The sequence below is a fragment of the Hoplias malabaricus genome, chromosome 11, assembly GCF_029633855.1.
Source record: "Hoplias malabaricus isolate fHopMal1 chromosome 11, fHopMal1.hap1, whole genome shotgun sequence".
Classification (NCBI taxonomy): domain Eukaryota; kingdom Metazoa; phylum Chordata; class Actinopteri; order Characiformes; family Erythrinidae; genus Hoplias; species Hoplias malabaricus.
Genome location: NC_089810.1, coordinates 37620559 through 37630558, shown reverse-complemented (window position 1 = coordinate 37630558; position 10000 = coordinate 37620559). Strand labels below are relative to the sequence as shown.

At 43.3% G+C, this 10000-nt stretch overlaps 1 protein-coding gene across 2 annotated transcripts in view; it reads right to left on the bottom strand.

The window, feature by feature from the left end:
- The window catches only part of pak1 (p21 protein (Cdc42/Rac)-activated kinase 1), a 63977-nt gene that overhangs the window by 21974 nt on the left and 32003 nt on the right, over positions 1 to 10000 (bottom strand). Inside the window, exon 1 of one of the 2 annotated variants that reach the window (XM_066684599.1) lies at positions 2225 to 2424. The exons of the other annotated variant lie outside the window; for it this stretch is intronic. The gene's annotated coding sequence lies outside the window, so the exon portion shown is untranslated. Of the gene's footprint in view, positions 1 to 2224; positions 2425 to 10000 lie in introns of those variants that run through there. 2 annotated transcript variants of the gene reach the window in all.

Genomic DNA, 10000 nt, shown 5'->3' with positions numbered 1-10000 from the left:
ATTTCACAATTAATAATCCTTTCCTTTTTCTTAAGGCTGAATCTTTTAATAGTGGATATTTAAATGTATTCTAAATTGTGAGATTACACAATCGATTTAAAATTTAGAAGAACAAAAAGAGGAGGGAGGGAAAGAGTGAGAGTTATTTATGATATTTAATAAATATTTCAGCATACATAAAATGTAATCTACCTTTTGAACTCAACAGTAGCTGAACTGTGCACCACTAGGGAGGGCGTTATAGCTAAATTTTGTAAAATTATTCATTTGCACTGATTACAATTCTCCAGACTTGTTGCATGTGCTGAGGCGTTAACACTGCCAATAAATAAATAAATAAATAAATAAATAAATAACTGTTCCCAACAGACAAACAACACTTGAAACTTAGACAAAAAAACAAAACAAACAAACACAAAATAAACAAAGCTACTAGTGTTCTCAGAACAGCTCAGAACTGGCCTCAGAACCCAGACCTCCACATTACTGAATCTTTCTGATTCACCTGGATTACTTGTAAATTAAAAACTAAATGCATGTCTTGCTGGAAAAAAAGTAATATAAGCACAGTGGAAAAACATAGTTGCTGACATGGAATGACTGTGCAAAAAAATAAATAACTCGTTGTTTGTGGTTGTTCTGACAGGAAATGTAATAAAGTCTGTGCAGATTTGGTCTTGCTCAGTAACTTCATGTCCATATTAAGACAAAAACAAACTCTCTGTGGGTGTGTGTTTGTTAACGGTAACTTAACTACAGAGGAAGGGCCAGTATGTGTTTGTTCCTCAGTGGGACACCAGCTTTTACTCACACTTCCCCACTATAATGATCACAGTAGGATTGAAATAAGAGAGAAGTGACAGTTCCCAGAGAGACAGAATTCAATGACCCACTGTAACTCATCTTAGAGAGATATGGAGGAAGAATACAGTACAGAAAAGACACATCTCACTCTCACATATCCATGTATCAGCCAGTGAAGTTAAACAGTTGTGGTGCTGTATGTCTGTCTTATGATGACAGTACTATTTTCCTCTCCCACTGGTCTACATCCAATTAGTTCAGCTCTATTATTATTTTGCAACATTATGGACATGGATTAAGCCTTGTCTTGAATTTAATCCATATTCGTCTGGGAATAATGTTAATCTGAGTTTATAAAGCATTAAGTTGGCTTAATAGACGCTATTAACCATCGAATGCTGCTACTTTAAGGTGCACTCATTACGGCTTCAGACATTCATTTATGCACGCACAGCTTTTATAATCTCATTAGGAATGTATACCCAGTAAACAAGGAAGGTCCCTGGACGTTCAAAATAGGTCTAAAAGTAGTCTGTCCGTCAAGGACATATTTTAAACGTCAATGGACGTCCAAAATCCATCTTAATACGTTACTTAAGTGGTGACCAATCGATAACGTCAGTGGACGTCCAAAATGCGTTTTAAACAAGTAATTTATTTCAGGACCAATTAATAACGTCAATGGACGTCCAAATTCCATCTTAATACGTTACTTAAATGGTGAACAACCGATAACGTCAGTGGACGTCCAAGATGCGTTTTATACAAGTAATTTATTTCGGGACCAATTAATAACGTCAATGGACGTCCAAATTCCATCTTAATAAGTTAGTTATCAAGTGGTGAACAATCGATAACGTCAATAGACGTCTAAAATCCATCTTAATAAGTTAGTTAAGTGGTGACCAATCGATAACGTCAGTGGACGTCCAATGCGTTTTATACAAGTAATTTATTTCGGGACCAATTAATAACGTCAATGGACATCCAAAATACGTCTAATAGTCGTCTTTTCAATGTCTGTGTTTGGACGTCTTTTCAACTTTCATTTTCAACCTTAAGAGAACGTTGATTAGACGGCAGTCATTACGTTATTTCAACGTTGAATCAACGGCTAAATGTTTACTGGGTAATATGTAAAGGGAGGCTGCATTTGAGCTTAAAGTGACTGCCCACTGCCAACTGTGTGCAGATTAGAAGCTGAGGTAAAGGGAAAAACTCCTTACTAATGCAGTTCATTTCAGAAGAAACTTTGTATTAATTGGCGTTTACTGTGATGTGACATCATGCACATTTATACACATACACACACACACAGACACACACACACACACAGATAAAACACTCAATCTCGTGTTATTGACTTAACCAATCACAAAGCTGATTTCAACTGATCCAAAATGTATAAATCCAGCCTTACCTCAACACATAGCGGTGACTTACTAACCGATAAAAGTCCAAATACAGAAACCAGTGCTGATGATCCAAAAAGAGGAACGGTAGACCCGGTTCTGAAAGACCTAGTCTAAAACTCTCCAGAGCTGGATGTTCAAAAACAGTTAATCTCAAACACCTCAGAGAGCTGATCCAGGAAAGCGCTAGTGCTAGTTTAAAACTCCCTTAAGCTCACATCAGTGAGCACTCGTCTAACACACTCTCCCTAAAGCTCAGTGGGAGCTGGCCTCAGTAACTGGAGGTGTGAGTGTGTGCGTTGTTTTAAGAGCAGGTGTCTTCCCTGATGTGATGTCACAGCTGACCACTGTGACTCAGGGAATTCAGTCTGTGGCCGTCTGACTCTCCATGAATGGAGTAATACGATACCACACACACACACACACCTATAGACTAAGAACAAACAAGTAAAGCCAGACACAAAATTATCAATGTAAGGAAATCTCTTAGATAACCTAAAGAACAAGGAAATGTTCATAAGACACTATCACACACAGACACACACACAGCTGTTTGAAGTCAGCAGTGAGAGCATTTGGTCACAGCATGTCAAAAACAGACATTTCCTCTCTTGCCCTGAGAGTGTGTGTGTGTGTGTGTTTGTGACTTAGCGGGGGACAGCTTTTCTCACAGAGGTGACAGGGTCGCTCATATGCTTTACACCCTACACAAACACACACACACACACACACAACTTGTTAATACACACTGACAAACTTCTCACCGACACTCCCCCAGTCACTCCACACCACACTCACACTCACACACACACACACACACACACACAGGACAAAAGAGGAGACTCACATTTCATACACAGCTGACACTTTTAGCAATGCCCTGTCATCAGCCTCTCTCACCCACCCACACACACACACACACACACACAAATACACACACACTAGAGGTCTGGTACTTAACCTAAGACCAATGAGGCGCAACAAAATATCGTGTTTCAGGTTTAGAACATTTTACATGCCACTGGGCTCAGGCTGGGTTAATGATTGTTTAGTAGATTTGTTTTATATAAAGAAAACTGCCTACAGGAATTTTGCCCACCCTCAGGCTTTTCCTCTGTTAAGTAATTTTGTGGGTGCATGATGAAACTTGCCACAGTGGGACTTCCAGAGGTGGGCAGATGCTGATATCAGGCAGGTACAATCAGCAATGTTGCAGGATTGGGACGGGTTCTGCTTTTAAATGTGACAGTACCCGTCAGGCCTGGACCAGGTGAAGATATTAAGGTTAACGGTGAAGGACTGGCCTGAGTTGAGTCGTAAATGTAGCAGCATCCCTCAGTCCTGGTCAGGTGGATTCCAAAGATTGGTGGATTCAAGTTCCAAATGTAGCGCTATCAGTCTTATTTATTCATTCATTCATTCATTCATTATCTGTAACCCTTATCCAGTTCAGGGTCGCGGTGGGTCCAGAGCCGACCTGGAATCATTGGGTGCAAGGCGGGAATACACCCTGTAGGAGGCGCCAGTCCTTCACAGGGCGACACACACTCACACTCACTCACACCTACGGGTAGGTGGATTGGTGAAATATATAACTACTGTTAAAATATCAGAGACTGTTTCCATGATAACTGCCCTTTACATTGAATATAAGGTGAGATATTGGAAAGTAATAATACCAGTCACAGAGGCAGGTACCCTGTGTGTGTTTAGTTTCTGAGACTGACTCAGTTCCTGTTTCAATCTGACATTCAGCAAATGGCCTTTATTTCTGAAGTAGTTTCACACAGAGAACCACCTTTATGTGAGTTGTGTGTGTGTATGTATGTGTGTGTGTGTGTGTGTCCTGAATGTCATATATTTTGCCTGCTCTGTCTGTCTTGAAAAGTGTAATCTATGGCTAAACCCAGATTTGACCCTCCTCTGGTTTCCAGCTGTTCTTTATTTAACAAAACAGATGACAGGGCACTGTTAGAAGTGTCAGCTGTGTATGAAATGGGACTTGTGTCTTTTGTTTTAGGGTCGGGTGTGTGTTGGAGGTCTCCATGTGTTTGAAATTGAACTTTTACCCGACCCAAATCCAGCTAGGTCGGAGTGGTCCTGTTAAGCCCAAACTTGTGACTGACTTGACTTGACCCAAGCAAGTCTGACCGTTTAAAACCCAACTCCAACCCATTGTTCTGAGACCGGACTGTGAATCCCTAAACCAACTTAAAGGTTAGACTGGACCGGTACTGCTCAGACTAGTGTGGTAGTGCTTAATTTAAATCTGAACCCATCTCTAACCCATGACTTTTAATATAGTAATGACTAAATAAGACACGGTGGCGCAGCATGTAGTGTCGCAGTCACACAGGGACCTGGAGGTTGTGGGTTCGATTCCCGCTCCGGGTGACTGTCTGTGAGGAGTGTGGTGTGTTCTCCCTGTGTCTGTGTGGGTTTCCTCCGGGTGACTGTCTGTGAGGAGTGTGGTGTGTTCTCCCTGTGTCTGTGTGGGTTTCCTCCGGGTGACTGTCTGTGAGGAGTGTGGTGTGTTCTCCCTGTGTCTGTGTGGGTTTCCTCCGGGTGACTGTCTGTGAGGAGTGTGGTGTGTTCTCCCTGTGTCTGCGTGGGTTTCCTACGGGTGACTGTGTGTGAGGAGTGTAGTGTGTTCTCCCTGTGTCCGCATGGGTTTCCTCCGTGTGACTGTCTGTGAGGAGTGTGGTGTGTTCTCCCTGTGTCTGTGTGGGTTTCCTCCGGGTGCTCTGGTTTCCTCCCACAGTCCAAAAACACACATTGGTAAGTGAATTGGTGACTAAAAAGTGTCTGTAGGTGTGAGTGAGTGAGTGAATGTGTGTGTGTTGCCCTGTGAAGGACTGGCGCCCCCTTCAGGGTGTATTCCCACCTTGCACCCAATGATTCCAGGTAGGCTCTGGACACACCGTGACCCTGAACTGGATAAGGGTTACAGATAATGAATGAATGAATGAATGAATATATATTTCACAAAAATTGTACAGTTCAGTTCATATACAAACACAAAGCTGTAAAAACTGCCTGTTTTTTATTGAGCGTATTTACATCCACCTGTTAAACCCACAACAGTTTAACCTCATATTTAATGTACTTTCTGAAATAGATTTTTCAGCAGAACTTTACTGTTACTGTAACAGCTGACAGTGATGAAGTGCGTGGACTCCAGAGTGAACAGTGACCAGTTTCTGACTCACTCGTTTTCCGGGAGTGCTTATAACACACACTCACGCAGCCATAACCATGACTCAGTACCAGTCCATAACAGTTTAACCTCACCTCGTTTATCTCTCACTCTCACACAGTCAGGAGTTGTATTGCACTGATCAGGTGAGCCCCCCCCCCTTTCCATTGTTTGTGTTTGTCTCGGAAAATATGCTTCTATAATAAAGGCAGAGCAAAAACAAATTTCTACAAGAGTGTACTATGAAACTTTCACCTGTACGTACAGAAACTAATCCTTATTCTGAATATTCATCATTCATACATCGTAATAACAGTCCCAGTAATGAGACTGTGAGACTATATGAACTGTGTCCTTCATCAGGTCTAGCATGAGATGAGAATAATAACAGCTATAAGCAATTAACACATAACGTTTATTAGATAAATGCCCCAAAATACGGGTAATTTCTGTTGTATTTTATGTGCTGTATTGTACTTCAGAAAGAGGCATTACTATACGTATAATATAATACTCTAATATAGTTGTAGGAATCCTTGTATTTAACTCTAGGGTATGGTCAGCGGAGAGAGTGACAGTGACAGAGAGAGAGAGAGACTGGAGCTTTGATGCAGGTAGAGTTCTCCCATGTGAAAGCGCACAGAGAGCTCTTTGACAAAGAGGCATTCACCCAGACAACTAAGAATAGCACCTTCATAGTTTTTTTTTGTTTTTTTTACAGAGGAATCAGGACTTACTGGTCTCTTTGTCTTACACTGTTCTAAAGAGGAACACTGAACACAAGAACATTGCTGTTTTAGTAATATGTAGCTGTGCAGCCCCTGTTTACCAGATAAATGTGATGTTGCTACTGTTTTTTTTTTTTGCTTTCAGACGTTGCCTTCTGATTTTTCTTTTTTCTTGAGGAGTGTGGTGTGTTCTCCCTGTGTCTGCGTGGGTTTCCTCCGGGTGACTGTCTGTGAGGAGTGTGGTGTGTTCTCCCTGTGTCCGCGTGGGTTTCCTCCGGGTGACTGTGAGGAGTGTGGTGTGTTCTCCCTGTGTCTGTGTGGGTTTCCTCCGGGTGACTGTCTGTTAGGAGTGTGGTGTGTTCTCCCTGTGTCTGCGTGGGTTTCCTCCGGGTGATTGTCTGTGAGGAGTGTGGTGTGTTCTCCCTGTGTCCGCGTGGGTTTCCTCCGGGTGACTGTGAGGAGTGTGGTGTGTTCTCCCTGTGTCTGCGTGGGTTTCCTCCGGGTGACTGTCTGTGAGGAGTGTGGTGTGTTCTCCCTGTGTCCGCGTGGGTTTCCTCCGGGTGACTGTGAGGAGTGTGGTGTGTTCTCCCTGTGTCTACGTGGGTTTCCTCCGGGTGACTGTCTGTGAGGAGTGTGGTGTGTTCTCCCTGTGTCTGCGTGGGTTTCCTCCGGGTGACTGTCTGTGAGGAGTGTGGTGTGTTCTCCCTGTGTCCGCGTGGGTTTCCTCCGGGTGACTGTGCGGAGTGTGGTGTGTTCTCCCTGTGTCTGCGTGGGTTTCCTCCGGGTGACTGTCTGTGAGGAGTGTGGTGTGTTCTCCCTGTGTCCGCGTGGGTTTCCTCCGGGTGACTGTGAGGAGTGTGGTGTGTTCTCCCTGTGTCTGCGTGGGTTTCCTCCGGGTGACTGTCTGTGAGGAGTGTGGTGTGTTCTCCCTGTGTCCGCGTGGGTTTCCTCCGGGTGACTGTGAGGAGTGTGGTGTGTTCTCCCTGTGTCTACGTGGGTTTCCTCCGGGTGACTGTCTGTGAGGAGTGTGGTGTGTTCTCTCTGTGTCTGCGTGGGTTTCCTCCGGGTGACTGTCTGTGAGGAGTGTGGTGTGTTCTCCCTGTGTCCGCGTGGGTTTCCTCCGGGTGACTGTGCGGAGTGTGGTGTGTTCTCCCTGTGTCTGCGTGGGTTTCCTCCGGGTGACTGTCTGTGAGGAGTGTGGTGTGTTCTCCCTGTGTCTGTGTGGGTTTCCTCCGGGTGCTCCAGTTTTCTCCCACGGTCCAAAAACACACGTTGGTAGGTGGATTGGCGACTCAAAAGTGTCCCTAGGTGTGAGTGAGAGTAAGTGTGTCGCCCTGCAAAGGACTGACACCTGCTCCAGGGTGGGTTCCCACCTTGCGCCTGGGTAGGCTCCAGGAAGGCTCTGGACCGCGACCCAGAAAAGGATAAAGGTTACAGACAATGAATGAATGAATGAATGAATGAATGAATTAATTAATTAACGTTTTAAATACTTTTATCTAGTAAAACAGTTTCATTCTGACTGACCATTTTGAAAATTTCAAACATCTTTTCAAATATTATTTATGATCTGCATTAGGTCTCTTGTAACATGCAAAAATATCTTTCAACAATAAAACTCAAAATAAATGCATAGAAATCTCAAGTTCAATAATCCAATAATATTTGGATGAGACCTGTACGAGAAATAATAGCTAGACTGAAGATACTGTCACTTGTGATGGCAGCTCATTTCAACAAAGAACAAACATATAAAAAATAAGAGAACTCTTCTCTAAGAGAGAACACACTGTGCAGCAGTTTGTGACCCACATTCACCCACGTTTTTCCAGCAGTGCTTGTGCTTGTGTGTGTGTGTGTGTGTGTGTGTCTTTCATTGCACAGACTGCTTATAGCCACCATCCACATTCACACATACACACAAATACACAGACACACTCCACAGGTGAACTCACTCACGCACACACACACACACACACACACACACACTTTAACATCTTCAGACATGTTTCCATTCCAGTTCTGACAGAATTCCTCTTTGTATAAAATATCTCCCCCCGAGTGAGTGTTATCATTGCTGTAATGAGCACAGTGAAGATGAAATGACTGCACCGCACCAAACAGCTGCCCGCTTCACAGGTGCGGAATGAAGACCTGATTAAACATTCAACAGAAAACAACCCATTCACGATTCATGAAACTGTCCACGGACAGAATTCAGCAATTCACCCTCAGCGGGAAATTTTTTGTATGAACAAAGTTGAAAATGTCTATCTCTCTTCTCTCTTCTATCACTCATTTACCATCTGGAAATTACCGTCAGTGATCTAAACTAGACACCACCAAATAAAGCGGGCAGGTCTTATGTCAGTGTAGGGAATCATCACATATTCCAGCATCAAGCTGTGAATCACGAACTGAAGCAAACCTGACATATTTTTGTCCAAAACTGACCTTCTGCTGCCATTTTCGCAACAACCCTGGGCAGTTATTTCCACTCGTAGAAGACATGGCAACCCAAACTAAAAGCCATAGTTACATACAACTGTTAAAATAAAGAGAAAAAGAAAAAAGCCCGACATTAAGAGCTGAATAAACGTTTTTTTCAGCTGGGTCCTTAGTAAAAGTGGGCTTTTCCTGCTCTTTTTATTGCCTTTCCTTGTAAACAGACGCCATGTGGAGCATTAGGAGCTTTCCTATTCATTTTTAACAACCGTGTACTCGTTCTTATTAATGTCTCTGCCTTATTCAGTCAAACGCCACCTAAAATGGAGACTAAAACTAAAACAAGAATCGTGCTTGTTAATCATTCAGTTGAACAGGAAATATTTTGCCAATACACGCGTCCAACCAAGTATGAGTTTCTAAGAGAGATGGCAGGCCATAACAAGGTCCATTTCATTACTGCTACCGCACTGATACAGGGCCATCCCATGACATCATGATTGGTATTACAGCAGGAAAAGCTGGTCCATCCCTAACTGCAAGCCATTGCTTATCAGCCACCCAACACACTCAATGAACCCTCCTCTCTTTTTTTTCCTGCATGGCTGCGCTCTGCCTCTCAGGAACGTCTCGAAGCCTGTGCTTTTCTGCGGTAAATCCTCTGTTCTCCCGGGAGACAGCTCAGTGAAACTGAAATCTAATCCTCCTCCTGCTCAGACTCACTCCTCCCTGCTCCGAAAAGAAACATGTTAGTGGTGGGTTCTGATAGCGAACACATTCTGTTGTAACACGGAGCAGATAAGAACACCACGACACGAGTGGGAGGTGAACGTAGACAGAAGGGAACAGACACATATCACCAAAAACAATGAGGAACAGATAGCAAACTAGTCAATTCTGTTAACTCCTGTAATCCCTTTAACCCTCTCCATTCATCATACTTCTGACTCGGCCTGAGCAACAGGGTGGGCCATTTATATGGATACACCTTAATAAAATGGGAATGGTTGGTGATATTAACTTCCTGTTTGTGGCACATTAGTATATGGGAGGGGGGAAACTTTTCAAGATTGGTGGTGACCATGGCGGCCATTTTGAAGTCGGACATTTTGGATTAAGCACCTGAAACTACGGATAGTAGAAGCCTGTGCTAGCATTTCTCCTGCGGTGTTGCTATCAGTGTGTGAAGAGTGGGAGAAGAGGGTTATATTGACAATCCAACACAATGGGCAGCACTTTGAACACATTTTATAAGTGGTCTGAAACTTGTAAATAACTCATGAAAGAATAAAGTTACGTTAAAACCAAGCACACCATTGTTTTTCTTGTGAAATTCCCAATAGGTTTGATGTGTCACATGAGCCTCTTCCCATTAAAAAAAAAATTGGTTCCAAAATGGCCGACTTCAAAATGGC